This window comes from Camelus ferus, chromosome 21 (assembly GCF_009834535.1).
Source record: "Camelus ferus isolate YT-003-E chromosome 21, BCGSAC_Cfer_1.0, whole genome shotgun sequence".
Lineage (NCBI taxonomy): Eukaryota > Metazoa > Chordata > Mammalia > Artiodactyla > Camelidae > Camelus > Camelus ferus.
Window position 1 is genome coordinate 24,338,442 of NC_045716.1, and position 16,054 is coordinate 24,354,495.

At 42.6% G+C, this 16,054-nt stretch overlaps 1 protein-coding gene and 1 long non-coding RNA gene across 6 annotated transcripts in view; both read left to right on the forward strand.

Moving 5' to 3' along the window:
• Window positions 1–281: 281 nt before the first annotated feature.
• Window positions 282–6,820, forward strand: LOC116658811. Its single transcript, XR_004314118.1, has 2 exons — window positions 282–810; window positions 6,403–6,820. It is a non-coding gene; the product is annotated as an uncharacterized LOC116658811 (long non-coding RNA).
• A 4,538-nt stretch (window positions 6,821–11,358) lies between these two features.
• POGZ (pogo transposable element derived with ZNF domain) overlaps window positions 11,359–16,054 on the forward strand; it is a 40,745-nt gene continuing 36,049 nt past the window's right edge. For 2 of the 5 annotated variants that reach the window (XM_032464283.1, XM_032464285.1), the window contains exon 1: window positions 11,359–11,668. The gene's annotated coding sequence lies outside the window, so the exon portion shown is untranslated. Of the gene's footprint in view, window positions 11,669–12,189; window position 16,054 lie in introns of those variants that run through there. The other 3 variants (XM_032464284.1, XM_032464286.1, XM_014560838.2) reach the window with 3 other exon arrangements.

Here is a 16,054-nt window from a genome sequence, read left to right on the forward strand (position 1 = left end):
ATATGTAGCAATAAAGCAAGCATTCCTAAGTCTGAATAAGGAGAAACTAGGTAAATTACCCACCACAGAGATTTTTCAAAAAAAAAAAAATCCGAATTAAACCTGGGCTGAACTAGGTATGTTATTCACTTGAAGAAGGGAGGTGTATTAGAATCAAGTAAAACAAAACCTGTAAGTCCCAACCCATGGAAATGTTCCTTACTTACCAGGGTGACGTTTTGGGGAGTTGGCCTCCACTGGCAAAAGTACACCAAAATCTTAATCTAAGTATCTGGTGAGGGCAGAGGACAAAGCCTTGGAGCCTGATCTTGGGGCCTTTCAAAATGTAATTTACATCTAAATTAATCGGAGTAAGAAAAACTCTTATTTTTTTAAAAATCGCATTTTAATTTTCCCTCCAGGACACCTCTTCTTCTGCACTCTTAATATGGCTCCCTTCACGCAGTCTGAGGCCAAGAGATCATGATGACAAAAAGAAAAGATCAATAAAAAAAAGATGACAATTGACACCCCAAGGCGACTCTAGGTTTCTAGAAACCAAGGCCTATCCTCAACTCCCCGGCCTCCAGCGCCCCCTCCCGGCCGGCGGGGGCGCAGCAGAGGAGCGCAGGCCGACGCAGCCCTAGGCCGACTTCTCCCCGCTCCTCGCCTGGCGGCCGGCCAGCCTGCCCCGTCCCGCCCACGCCGCTGTTGCCTCCGCACCCGCGTGCCGCCCAGCCCCGGGCGTTCGCCGCTGCCGCTGCACCGGCCCGTCCTGCCCACCTGCCCGCACATCAAACGTCCTCTTTCCCCCTGAAAAGTTTCTAGACGGTAGGGACTATTTTCTTCTAACGTAACCTTCCACCAAACTGGAGGGAAAAGTTACCCGAGGCTAGAGACGGGTCGGGGTGCTGGGGGACCTGGCGTTTAAAAGAGGAGGTCTCTCTTCCGTGAAAATGAGTCATTGGGCCTCCAAACCAGAGTTTTGTTGGGTAAATTGTAAAAGGTGAATGATGCTGCTGCTAAATATTTAAGATGGAGATTTTTAAAAATTAGTATAAAATAGATTCCACTACACAAATGGTTCTTGTCTTCAGACTTTGCAGTTCGTACTATTGATTCTTATGGTATCTGTCCCTTCTCCCCCGGCTCCCAAATCCTTATGTTCCGTTATAGGGAAAACAGGGTCTTCTGGGAATGACTTCTCAAATCCTGGGGATAAAAGTCAAATCTAGAAACTGCTCTTCTGGGCGGTTGGCTGAATTCTATACATACTGTAGTTGGGTAAACAAACCTACAGAAATATTTAATGATTAGGAAAATCTCCTAGACCTCTATTTTTCAGATTGTGAGTGGCAAAATCAGTTTGTCAAGGAGTATTAGGAAGGGAGAGGGGAACGGAGGAAAGGAAGGAAGGAAAAGGAAGGAGCTGGAATAAAAGAACTTTTTAAAATCCATAGGATGGATCAATATTCTTTCATGAAATCAGTTATTATGAGAGAATATTGTCTGTTTGCATGTACCAAGTAGAGAGGTAGAATATATTTCTTACTGTGGGTTGTGGTCAAAAGATATTTGAAAACCACTGCACTAGACAAGGAATTATTTTAGGACGCTTGGATTAGAAAGATTTGAAAAGTCATTTAATTTATTCCTCTATATTAAGACAATATTTTGTTGAAAGAGTAGTCCAGATTTAATTATCCTCTTGCTTATCATCTTCCCAACTCAACACTTGCTATTAATAATTTGTGAATAATTTGTCTCTCTAAAGCTATTATTTTAGTAAAGAAAGCTATAACTTAAAATATGAAGGCAGTTCTGCCAAGCTCCCCTTGTTTCTGTGGCTCCTCTGTTACCCTGTGACCCCAGAGCCGTGGACATGCTCCACGTGTGTCCGAAAGCACTGTCTGCAGAGCAGTCCCAGGAAGCGTGGGTTGCTGGAGTATCATGTAGTCAAGTAGTCCTGGGGATCTATTTTATTCTTATTTATGTTTATTTTAAAATAAATAATTTTCCCTTTTCCTTTAATGCTCATTTAAAAATTTCTATTGTCCTATATAGGTCATATGAAAGCTTCAAGTGCTTGCATTTGACTTCATCCCTTCTCAGTGGGGCAAGCTGCCTTTTGTGCTAATAGTGCTGCAGTCTGTGACTGAATTTTCTATCTTTGCCCCCATTACACACACTCACTTCATTCTTGCCATTTTCATTAGTTTAGCAATTGGATCAGAAGGTCCACGTGTACATATGGGTGAGGATGCTGACTGCAGGAAAACACTTCTCACTGTCAATGGTGGGCCACTGGCCCAGTATAACAACAACAATAAAATAGTAATAATAATTATTATTTAGTTATATCAATAGCTAACATTTACTCAGCATTTTTCTCTGCTAAGCAAATTATGTGCATTAGGTTCAGAGATTTCTCCTAATAACCCTATCTCCTAGTTGAAGAAACCGAGCTTAGAGGGGTTAAGTGACAAGCTAGTGCGTGTTCAGCACGGCTCTTTAGCTGCTTCACTGACATCTCTCACTTTTTTTCTCTGACTCCCTGAGTGTTGGGTCTCAGCGTTTTCCTCCAAAGACCTCTTGCCTAAAAGGCGTATCAGTGAGATTGTTTATGTTCCTTGCAGTCATGCCTTGTTAACTGGCATCTGAAGTGCACCAGACACACTCCATGGATCTTGTTTAGCAGGCAGGAGGGGGTCATTGCAAACATGGATGTAGGAAGGGGAGCCCCGGGTAAACTGTTCACAGAGCTGTGCACGGATGTGCTTTGGGAGCGAGGAAAAGCAAACATTCTGAACGTACTTAACTGGTTTTATTTCCTCCACATGTGCGTTAGGGGTCAGGGTTGCTGTTCAGCTAGTTGTTCAGCATTTTGAGTATCAACCCTGGCAGTAAATCTTGGAGCTTGACCCATGGGGGTCTTGGGGCTCACGGGGCAGCTGTTGGAATCTAGGAAGGAGAGGAACAGGGGATGGGGAGAATTTTAGTGCAATTAGAAAAGTAGTATTTTGAAAAATGGCCTGCTTTCCTTTTTCCCTTTCTGAGAAAATGACTTTATCCTTAGCTGGCCTTTGGCATCCATCCCCCTTGGGGAAATAAGGATTTGTTACAGAAGAAATGGGGGCAAATACTGACACATTTGGCTTCTGACATTCAACATAGGATTTTTATAGCAAGACAAGGACTTTCTAAGCCAAGTTAGTGGCTTGAAAGAAGATTTCCTAAATTCCTTTTAAGATTAAAAACAAAATTTCTGTAACTCCTTGAAGAGCCCAGCTTGGGGAGCTGAGCTCAGAGAGCTAGTTCTCCCGTGGGGCACGACCGCCAGGCGGTGACGCCTGCTCTCCGCAGTAGGATGCGGAGTGGAGGAAGGCAGGGGAGCTTGTGTTTTTGATCCTGAGGGATAATGGGAAGAAGAAGGGGGTGAGAGAAATCCAGGGAAGGGGAAAACTGCCAGTTTCTCCTCTCCAGGCTTCTGTCTAGAGAGGACAGAGGTGCACCATACAGTTGGAGGGAACAGCAGGGACCAGTCCCATTTGGGACCCTGTGAGGAGCCCAGGACATAGCACGCTGGGTCAACATGCAGTCAGGCAGGTGGCCCTGAGGTCCAGCTTTCCTGGGAAAGCCACCATGAGAGCCACAGGGTCTGAATGTCTGGCTGAGAGCTTGCTGGAGGGGTGACGTTATGGGGTCAGATGATGCTGTAGTGAAGACTGCAGAGGGAACCTCACCCTTCCCCTCCGGGGTCATGGCCACATGGGCCTTATAGACAATGGGCAGTAGGACCTGTAGAGTCAGAGAGCTGAGGGGAGGTTGAGGGAGAGCCACGAGGCCTGAGCAGCCTGAGAGGCCAGCTTACGGGTTATATCCACACGGTCTCGGACCACAGATTTCAGCTACAGACACCAGCAGGGCAAGCAGTGGCCAGGTGGAGAGGGGACGTTGCCTCAAAGGCCAGAGGAGTCACAGAACACTGCACATGGGGGCTTCTGTGTTGTCTTCCTTTGTCATATGTTGCATAAGCCTTGCTGTCCCCTGATACACTTGGAGAAAAGCCGGGGAAGAGGGTGACAGTCGTGGAGTGCTGAGAAAACCAAGTGTTATTTTCATCCAGAGAATGTGTGTTACCTAAAGGGGTGGTTTCAATTATTTCATGAGACTTAACTTTATGTTTTGCTTTTCTTTAAATTGTTTTATTCTTTTTTTCTTTTCTTTTGGTTTTATTTTTTGTCTTTAAATTATTTTCATAAGGTAATTGTGAAATATTTAAAAACCACAAGAAATAAGAAGTCATACAAGGAACCTATGTACCTACCACTCAGTAAAACAAAAAAACTACCAGTATAGTTGAAACTTCCAGTGTATCACTCCCCAAATGCCACTTTTACTAAGTCAAACAATATGAAATGGCCAATAGTTGATTATTTTTTTTACCTACAAAAAACTCCCATCAATTTTATGTGATTCAACCTGAAATTTTATTTCACCTTTACAGGTTTGGTTAGTACCTTGATCATTCTGTTGCTCATTTGGAATACTTTTCTTCCTTTCCCTCACTTATCCATGTCCCTCCCACCTGTGCTTCAAGACAAAATCTGAGCCCTACTCCTTTCAAAACCTTTTCACTGAAGACTTGAGCCTGCACAGAGCTTTCCTTTTTCTTCCCAGGATGTACTGTCTGTTTCACACAGCATCATTTTATATGTCATATTCTTCCGTTGTCTGGACCACACAAACTATCACTTGGTGATACTATGTTACCCGTTATGCTGTTTTGTTGATTAATATGTGGAAGAAATAATAGGATTTTACTAAATGTTTGGTGGATTTAAGACAATATATTGCTTATTTCTTGGAAGTTATTGCTTCCAGCAATTGTATAAAAGATGCTTGAGCCCAACACCCAGACTATTTAGAAGAGATGCCTTAAGGTGAGAAATCTGAGAAAGACTCAGAATAGGGAGCCCATCACCCATGAGTGAAATCAAGTTTTATCATGTCCCATACAATACTTACACTATGGTATAGGGTATCTTAAGAACGAATGATAAAAGCCACCATTTATGGGGTAACTAATATAAGCCAGGTACCATCCTAGGCATTTTATATACTCTCATATCTGAGATACAATAATCCTGAAATGTGGGTAATACCAACCTCTATCCAGTTAACCATGCTGACTCCCATTCTTAGCCATAAAACTGTTCTGGGGTAATTTCTTTCTTTTTTAATTCAATCTTTATACCAATGTATTTGTCAGTGTAGTTAGGCTATGCTGATTTTACACATTAATCCTGGAATCTCTACAGCTGAGCACAATAAAGGTTTGTTGTTCTGGTAAATCCAGTGTATTTGGGGAAAGTCACTAGTTCAGCTCTCCTCCCTGGGGTGATTCGGGGATCTATGCTGCTTCGATCTTGTGGTTCTACCATTTCACTAAATGGGAAGAGAAGAGCTACACCAACCTCTGAGTGCTTTAAGTGGGCTGGAAGTCACCCATCACTTAAACTTGTATTCCCATCTGCCAGGACTCAATCTTGAGGCCCTACCTAATAGCTGCAAGGGAGGCTGGGAAGTGCAAAGTGGGCATGAATATTCAATGAGGCACAGCCAACAAATCAGGTGAAGTGGGGCCAGGCATCCCAGGAGGGTCACCATATTATCAGAGACAGCCTCCTCAATTCCAGTGGTATCAATTCAACCAGCTTAGGGAGCTAGACCATCTGATCATCTTTCAGGTCTTACAGGGTCCTGGACTTAACCCATATATTGAAGAATATTTTGGGCAAAGTTAAAGGAATATATAAAATCTGACAGTAACAATAATAATATAATAATGTATAATATATAATACATAATATTAATAATAAGCCACTTATCAGAATGAGAAGAATTTCTAGTTCTTTGGGCACATGTGTTCATACAATTATTGAAAGGGTATCATTTCTTTGGGAAGACAGGGTGTTAAGCATCTTGTCCATTGATCCCAGGGCCTGAGGATCCTTCCCTGGGGTTCATGTACAGGCACATGAGTGGGCTTCAAGCCTGAAAGTGTTTGCAAAGTTTTGTGCTTATGCACAAAAGTGCATTTTTCTGGGGGGAGATTATCCACATCTTTCATAGAGACTTTCAAGGGGTTCATAATGCAGAAAAGGTTAAGATTCACTTTTCTAGACTAGGAATAAGCTCTTTTAATAGGAGAAGCAGAGATCAGAGGCTGCCAGGAAGCAGGGTGTATAGGAGAGAGGAAACTCATATTCATACGTGACTCATAGTGAGAATTGAAAACCTAGAAGTGAGAATTATTTCCTGGATGAATGAAGGTTAAATCATTTTCCTCCTATAAAGTGATTTTACATTGGTGAATCTTGCACTTTGACATTTACAGATTTTATTACATTTATGTTTCAGGACATAGAAAAGACATTAGAAATGAACCCTTGGCTGTCTCAGGAGATGGCTTCCTTGCAACCTCTAACTCCTACTGTACATACTCAACAATAAGAAGAGACCTAAAAGGATCTGACCACTTATCTACACCAGAAAACTTTAAAACTTAACTCTGGAGGATACCTTAGTCTCCTCATCTGTAAAACAATGATATTAATCCTCACGTTCTTCAAAAGAATTAATCCAGTTGTTTAAGATGCCCAGTTGTGTTCTGGAAATTATTCATGACTATTATAAAATACAAACACTGCTAAATTAGAAAAAGAACATATCCTAGAAAAAGAGAAACTTTAATTAAATTTTACTTTGCAGTCTATTGTAATGAAGAAGCCACATAACAAGTGTGTCTATAAAGTAACCCAATTCATTTTTCTGTGAAGTTTTAAGGAATCTATTTATTTATTTATTTTGTTTGTTTTGGGGGGTGGTACGGGTAATTAGGTTTATTTATTTGTTTTTAGAGAAGGTGCTGGGGATTGAACCCAGGACCTTGTGCGTGCTGGGCATGAGCTCTACCACTTGAGTAGCAATTTAATTACTTGATAATCATACCTGCTCAACTCTGTAGTGACAACCTAGATGAAACAAGCTTTGCTTCTTGGTGTCTCTTCAATAATATTTATTTAATTTAAAGTTTAACTAAATTATTAATTTCCATGAAATCATACAGCAATTCACAGAGAAGTCTTGATGACTGAAAGTTGCTACTCATGCACTTCTTGAAAAATTTATTTTGAAGACAGAGATATTCAATTGCTTCTCGCTGAAAGCTCATGAGGAACTCTTCTTTTAGAAACCCAGGCTGAAAACTTCCTCCAGCTATTTCTCACCTCCTGAGAATTTTCTGAACCCCTAGGAAAGTCCTCAGCTCCTTTAAACATAAGGAGGTAGCAAATAGTATTTTAAAATAAAATCTAGCAGCAGCCTCCAAGTTCCCCGCCTTGTATTTGACAGTGGTCAAATGTAGATCTTCACTTGCCCTTGATGATTTCCTGTCAAGCTAGGTATTTCCATGTCCTCCTTTCCATCCATACATGTTGCCTTCTCTAGATTCTCAGGCTCAGTGCAATCAGCTTGCCAATCTTTTTGAGCTGGGAGATGCTCAGATGGTGAAAATGTCTCCACTGTTCTTCTAGCTCTTACATTTTCTAAAATAGGTAGCTCTCTTTGAACTCCTGGTTTTGACGATCCTGAGTGTGCATTATAGAGTGAGATGCTCATTTTTAAAGAAATTGGCATTGTTCCCCACGAAGCTGCTTTCTGTCTGGACTGACCTCACAATTCTCTCCACTCTTCCCCCCAGCACCAGTCAGCCTCACACTGAATCTGTGCAGTCAGTGACTGAGTCTGTATATTAGTAAAATGACAGCAGAGGGGGCACCCCTGGCTCACTACTTTTGAAGACACATTGAAATCATTTGTGTCTCTGCCTTGACACTCTCCAAGCTACAGGTGGTTCCAATTTTCAACTCGTGACAGAAACCATCAGCCAAGGAAGCAAATAAGCGTTTCCATAAACTGTCAAAAAGAAACACTCTCCTGCTACCTTACTGTGAAATGCTCAGCTTGGGACCTCCATTAACTTTTGACCTTCTTTCTTAGAAACCCATGTGGAGAGGATTCAATTTTTCTAGGTTAGCTACTGAAGACCGGGGTAGCTTTTTAGCAACAGTATTAGGGTCCCAATTTCTTTCATATACCAAACTGGACTGACTTTCAGACACTCCCTAATATGTTACAGAGGCAAATGTGAATTAATTTCTAATGATTTGATCCAGGTAGTTTATTCTGCTGCTTTGGTTTTCCCATCTTCATCAAGATGGTTCAAATATAAGAGACCACAACTATCAGATCTATTACTTCACCCTGGAAAATTGTTAGCTGATGACAACAGAATATTCCAACACTAACCAAATTAATATGGGCATTCCCTCTTTAGCACAGGAAATACTTCTGGAAACAGGAGTCCTCGCTGTCTAGTCCTTTTTGAGATGCCGCTCCGGTGTTGCAAGGTGGTAGAGTTTTCTTCAAATACTCTGAAGTTATAAAATGTCTCAGCGCCTGATTTCTTCTAGCTATCAGTCATTCAATTGTTGACCCATCCTCCCAAGCTGTGGCACAGTTAGGATTCCTTTTACAGTGTCAAAGAGCTTACTCCATCCCCTGATTATCTGTTAATCTTTCCCCTTGTTTCCTGAATTCTTTCCTCAAAGGCACCTCCAGTCCCTGCAAAACTCCCATTTCAACATTCAGCACAATATTCTTCCTTTATTGCTTTGTGGCAGGCATAGCACCATCATTCACACACATTTTGTTAGCCATTATGGGTCAAAACTGTCTCCCATGGCACAAACTAAATTACAGGAAAATAGGTTACAGAGAAGTAAATAAACAAAATTCTGCAGAACTCACTCAGTTGAAGGAGCAGCTCCACGGCTCTCACCCTGGTCCAGGCCACAATCATCTCTCACCTGGAAATTGCAATAGCTTGCTGACCCTGCCCCTACCAGTTATTCTTTCTAAGCAGCCAGAGTGTTACTTTAAAAGTGTCAGTCAAGTCATGTCACTCCTTGGCTCAAAATCTGCCAATGACTTCACTTTCACTAAGAGTAAAACTTGAACTTGGCTACACCTTCTTCAGGTCTGTGCTCAGATATCACCTTAATGACAAAGCCTTCTCCAACACCCCCCATCCCTGTACCACACTCCCTATTCCCCTATCCTGCCCTCTTCCCCACCCATAGCACCTATCACCCTATCACATATTATATATTTATTTGCATATGTAGCTGATTGTATTTTCCAAGATAGCCACAGCATTTCTCATTCCACATACCTTTCCTACAATGTGATGTTTCTACTGCTCCCTTTGAGAGATGATTCCCATCCTTCTTGAATTGAGGCAAGCCTGTAACTGTGGTGGAAGTGATGCTGTGTGACTTCTGAGGGTAGGTCACAAAAAGCCATACAAACTCAGCCTGGTCCTCTTGGGGCACTCAATCTTGGAACTCAGCCACTATGATATGAGGAAACCTAGGACACCTGGAGAGGCCAAGCGCTAATGGTTCTGACCCACAGCCTCAGCTGCAGTCCAAGCCAACACTCATCATCAACTTCCAGAATTTTGAGGAAGATTTTGAGATGACTTCAGCCTCCGCCACTCCGTGAGACTCCCAGTGAGGACTGCTTACGTGAGCCTAATCACCTCCCAGAACCATGAGGGATAATAATAACGTTGTTGTTCTAAACCACTAAATTTAGGGACCATTTGTTATTCAAAAATAGAAGAACCACTTGTTTATGTTTATATTGTGTATCTCTCCTTACTACAGTATTAGTTTCATGAAATCAGGGATTTTGTTTTCTTTGTTGCTGTATTCTCAGCACCTAGAACAGTGCCTGGCACATAGCAAATACTCAAAATATTTGTTGAATAAGTGAATGAATGCATGATGCATTTTTGGTATGATATGCTCATGGTTATTGGTCAGTGGTACATAGTACAGTCTGCTGGGCTCTGGACCTCCTTGGCAGAGAGCATAATTTGGCACTTGGTGCACGGCCAAATGTACTTTGACAAAAATATTTCAGAGGCAAAAGACATTATAATGAATTATAATAAAATTATTGCAGGAAAGCATAAAATTGGATAAGAGCATCTAGAATATTTTTTGATGATTGATTCCATAATCCCACCAAAGGTCCAGATCAGGTCTGGAGAGGCTTCAAAAGTATTTTCAGGATTAGTGACTATTCCAATTCAAATAATAAAGATCTTCCTAAGAATGGCTAGTTAAAACCACTCACATGTTTTTGGTATGAAATGGGAGGATGAAAATGGGTGGTGGTGTACATGCTCTCTCACACACACACACACACACACACACACATACACACATACACATACATATATGGGTGCACAATTTGAAACGCCTACTTCCACTGCCTATTTTCATAGTCTGGTGGTTTGCATGGAGGGTGTACATGGAGAAGGAATAAATATGGTTCTGTATCTCCCCGGTCTTGCACCAAGTACTTTGATTTAGCCTCTGGTTTGGAGAAAATATTTGTGTGTTGCTTAAAGAGCAACAGTATCCTCAAATATCCAAGGAAAATACTAATTTTTTTCACCGTCTTGGGATGTAATAAAGGACAAGATTTCTTAGCTACTTGGAAAAGAGGTTTGTTTTTGTTTGAGGAAAAATAATAGGTGTATGGTCTTGAAGGGATGAATCAATTCCTTTGGGCCAATCTATCTCAGCCTTGACTGGAGCAAAAAGCACAGATGTGGAGTCTCTGGTTTCTTAGACTTGAGAATCTCTCATGAGTCTATTCTTCTCAGAGCAGTTTCCATACACAAATTATCTTGATAAGCAATCGTGTGTGACCTCTTTCCAGAATCCAGAAGGGTTCTGGGCGCAGATGGCTTTTAAAAGTTCTTCACTTAAGGCTTCTGCTACTTGACGGAATGTCTCCTGAGGAAGAGTGAGTGCCATTGTGGTGCCTTTGTTCCAGCAGCAGTCGTTGGTGCCATTGGGCCTCACCATCTGGCCTAACATGAGGGTCCCCCTCTTGATTAGGTTCAAGCCTTGAGTGGAAAATGTGGAGATGCCCGAAGTTTCCCTGGGAAGACCAGGCAAATGAATTGGGGAGTATTTTCTTTGGAAATCCCACTTTTCTCATCAAAATTTAGATACTGCTTCCGACGCTAATTATTTTTTATTTTATTTCATTTTTAAAATTTATTTATTTATTTATTTGCAGGCCCAGACAAACTTGACTAGAAAAGAAGCCCTGGCAGGGGTTAGGCTGAGCCTGTGACGTGTCACGAGCTCCAGCCAATGGAAACACCACGAAAGGGGGAGGGCGGAAGTGACGAGACGTATCCCTCCGCGGGGCGAGAGGGTCGGTGGGGGGAGTCGAAGTCTCTCTCCCCCGCGCCAGCTCCGTACACGGAGCCGCATTCCTTGGCCCCCCCGCCCCCCTCCCTCGGGGCCCCCCCGCCCCCCTCGGGAAAAAAAATCCACCCCAAATCACTGGAACCCGAGGGAGGTTTCCTTTCACCCTCAGAGAGACGAGCTTTCAACGGTTCCCTCGTCTCCGTCTCCCCACAAGCCCCCGTCCCCTCCCCTGCTCCCACCCCCTTCTCCCGGCGCCGGGTGCAAGGTCCCTTTAAGGCGACGGCGCCTTCCTCGGGTCAGACTACCGGCGGCGACGACCACGGGAGGTGAGTGAGCGAGCGAGCCTTCTCTCTCCCCACCCCCTTCTCCCGGGGGTTCCGTTATCTTTTCGCTCGGCGAGGCATTCCGAGGCGAGACAATGAGAGGGGGATGGGGCGGGAACGCGAGGGGTGGGGGCGGGGGCCCGGTGGCGCGCGCCCCCGCCCCCCCTCGAGTCGCGGCGCGGCCCGCGGCGACAGGCGTGGGGTGCGGCGCGCGAGCGCGTGTATGAGTGCGGGAGCCGCGGGAGCCGCGCGGCGGGCCGGACCAGGGAGGCCCTTGCCTGCCTGCCGGCCGCCCCCGCCCCCCGGCGCCCGGCGCGGCGCGCGCGCGCGCACTCGCGTCCCACGGCCCCGCACACACCCGACGTCCACACGCACACCCGGCGCGAGGCGTCTCGGAGGAGTGGGCGGGCGCGGGCGCGGGCGGCGGCCCGCTGGGGAAGGGGCGCAGGCGGCGGCTGTGGGGGCGGGCGAGGGGGCGAGGCCGCGCCGGGGAGGTGGGCGGGAGGGGCGGCGGGACGACGTCCCTCGGGGTAGGGGCAGTGCTTGGTCCTCGCGCCCCACCCCCGCCAGGGAACGAGTGGGGCGCTCTTTTTGAGCAGGAGGAGGAAAATGAGTGATTGCTTAGCCGCTCCCTGTGTTATGTAATCCCCTCTCGGTCCTATAGTACGTCCCAAGCCTTAGTGCATTGCAGTTAGTTCACAGAGTCTCCTCCCCCGGTCCTAAAATTTCCTTGGGATGGCGCCGTGATTTATAAAATGGGATGGGGCGGAAAAATCTGTATTTGCCGACGATTATATCCTGCCGCGGTGGGCGCCATGTTTATCCCAGGGACTATTTTCTTTAGATTCTCAGCACATACTGAAGAGGAGTGATGTCGTTGATCCACCTGTTTTCTCTCCTTTCTGCGAGTTACCTTGATTTCCTGTCCCGTCAGACGCGGGGTTCTCTCAAACTGTTACTAATACTGGGCGTTGCTTTGCTTGTCTTGGGCATTTTCAACTCAGAGAAAGGTAGAGCTGGAAAGAATCTTTTAAGTTCTTTAGCCCAATCTCTTTCGAGATGGAAATTGAGATACAGTTGTCCTATCTCGGAACAACCATCGTCTTGTTGCAGGCTGTGTCTACACTTTTAGAGACCTCCCACTACAGCTCAAAACCTCGTAGAAACGCACTTTTACTTTCAAAGGAATTTTCCCATTTAGATGAAGGGGAAAACGGCGGGGATGGAGGGCTGCTTCTTGGCAAACGACGTGGAATTTCGAGACCCGTTGCTCTTGGAACAGGGAGTTGGACTCGAATTCGAACTACTTAGTACAACCGTTCTTGACTTGAGGGTGCATAAAAAGTACCTTGGAGATTGCTGAAAGTGCAGGTTTGGGGGCCCTTTTTGGATGGGGTGGTGGGGTATCATCTATACATTTTTATAATCTGCAGTCCTTCAGCTGCGACTGATCAAGATAACCACCATATTGGGTTATTGGTCTCGCATAAAGGTGCACAGGATATAATCTTAAAACAATTAAGTGGCACTCTATGTCCTTGATTTCCTTCTCCTTTCCAGTATTATAGTTATGACATACCAGCTGGTGTGTTGGTGGCATATCTCAAAGGACAGGAATGAAGACTTGAGGGATGAACAGGATTTTGTTAGTTTCCACTCTTACCTTGAACCAGTAGTATAATCTAGGAAAATAGTTCGCAAAGTGTGGTCCTCTGACCCCTGGGGATCCTTTGTGGCCTTTTCAGGAGAGCTGTAAGGTCATAAGTATTTACAGAATAATACTAAGAATAATACGAAGACTCTGTTTCACTGACGTTTGCACTGATGGTCCCAAAGCAATGCTTGGTTTTATATATCAGCCTTTAGTAAATGTCTTTTTAAATTTTAAGTGTCTGACCAAATGGGAAGTGTGCATAATGTACACTCCCTGCCGACGTATGGTCCTTGTCATAAGGAAAAGCATTTGTGAGATTAAGTTGTGAGCTGCTGGTTTCCTGGAATAGTATTTTTACTTGAAAGAACAACTCACCAACTAGTTTTTACGCTTGAGTGTTTTTGAATATTTTCTTGAGAACAAATGAAGTGAGCCTGTCTCTTCAAGGAAAACAGTCGACCATATTTGTTACCAGTGATAAAAATTTAAGAGTAAAAATCAATTTTTTGAGAAGTTGACATCTCAAGTTTGACAGCTTCTCAGTATTTTAAGGACTTTTCTTATAACATCAGTGTTAATGACTTTCTTTAAATGTATGATGAAATGTGTCAACATTTGAAAGCTAGACATAACTCAGTAAATCTGTATTTTCTAAATTACTGATGCGTGATGTTTCAAAATCACCATGAGTAAAAGGTCCTTTCAAAGTGCAAGATACAACAATGAATTTAAACATAACATTTATTGATAGAGTTTCAGATTCCAAGATACAAGTATCCTTTAAGAAACCACCATTTGTCTAGTTTTGGTATTGTATCAGTATACACAGTTACCTGAAAAGGTTTATAGAATACTTCTCCCTTTTTCTGTTTTTGTGACAGCAGATCTTCGTTATACTTAACCAAAACAATATAGAGCAACAGACTGAATGCAAAAGCATCCATGAGAATCCACCTGCTTTCTATTAACCTAGACATAAAAGATTTGCAAAAATATAATGCCAGGTTACCTGTCTCAGTGTTTTGGGGGGAAAATGGTAATTTTTAATTGAAAATGTTATTTATGTTAACATCTAATAGGTTTATTGTTTTTAAATGCATTGATAAGTATTTAAACTTCTTGTGTTTTAATTTCTAATATGGTAAATATCAAGGGATAAACTCCGCATAAAAGCTCTTTGTGGTCCTCAGTAATTTTAAAAATGTAAAGGGGTCCCAAAACCGAAAACTTTGAGAATCACTCGGATTCCTCATATCATCCAAATCTGCCTCCATTTAGGAACTTCTGGAGAATTTACAAATTTTAGTTGGAGTTAATAATGTAAGAGACAATGACTTGGGGAAAAATTCTATAGCAAAAAAGGTTAGTAAATATCCCAGCCAGGATTCAAACCAGCTATAACCTTGGGGAAGTTACCTAAGCTCGCTAAACCTCCATTTTGACCTCATGTAATATGTATTGCTTAGAACATATAATTGTGAGAATTCATTGATAATGAATGTAAAATGCATAATAATGCCTGGTTATAACAGTAAAATAAAATATGTTGCAGATAATGTTTCAGTCTTTATTCTCCATATATGTCTTTTTGTTGAAGGTGGAGATTTCTGATTTAAATTAAAACCTTAGAGCTGCTGGTGTCTTTGTTGTAATATCAATATGGTAGGACTTTGGTAGATTCTTTGGCAGTCTGGTTTGTGATAATAAGGAATATTTGCAAAAACGCATTTTTACCTGTAACTCAGGAGGAGAGGAGAAAGGAAATAGACTAAGGCATTGCTAGTATTTAGCAGAGTTCGATGAGTTTGAGGGAGTAGAAATGGAATTTAGACAGCATACAACTGTCAGTAAAGAAGAGCTCTTCTTGGGAGAGGAACTGAATATCGAACCCTTTAAAAATAGGAAACTTACTGCTCACTTTAGTTGTTTTAGTGAAAAGCACATAACTAGTATTTGGATGCTTCTTGATAGGATATTTGCTGCCAGTTAAGTGGAAAATATTTTATGTTTCAGAATATTGAGACTATTTAAGAACCCATTGTGAATATTATATGTGAGGTTCTATAGTGGTTTCTGTGAGGGACGAAATGGGCCATTCAAAAAACTAGGTAGGTAAAAGCTTCTTATTGCAAGTTTAACAATAATTTTATAGCCATATCAAGTATTCAGCCCTGTAGGCTTTCTGGTATTAATCCGTTTTAAAGCTAAAAATTGAGGTAGCTTGAATACAAATGCCAGTTGTTTTGAGGATCATTATTGTTTATCTCTCTTTTTGTTTTTTTAAAAACATTTTTCCTGTTTCAAGTGTTCTTTTTATCTTGATTTTTGGGTGGGTAGGCACTAGCAGTGAATCAAAAATGTTAGATATGAATTCTTCATTCTTGGAATTTAGTTTAGAGCTATGAAAGAACCAGACAAATTAAAGGAATTCAAAGCTTCAAGAGCCAAATCTGTCTCAAGAGTTTGGTAGAAAACAGATGTTTTTCTAATCTTATTTGAGATGAAGATAGGTAAACACTTGCTGCCCATTAAATACCTCAAAAGCAGACTAGCAGTTGTATCTGAGGGATTCTTTCTGCTGCTTTAAAATGAGATTTTAAAGAATCTCTTTGTATCTTGCCTTTTCAGTTATATAGGCTTTTACCGATGAGCTGATTTTACATGACCTGAGTATAAAGTAGACTACCATATTTGCCAGCATTTAAGATACAATTACTCAGTCCGCCTTAGAAAGG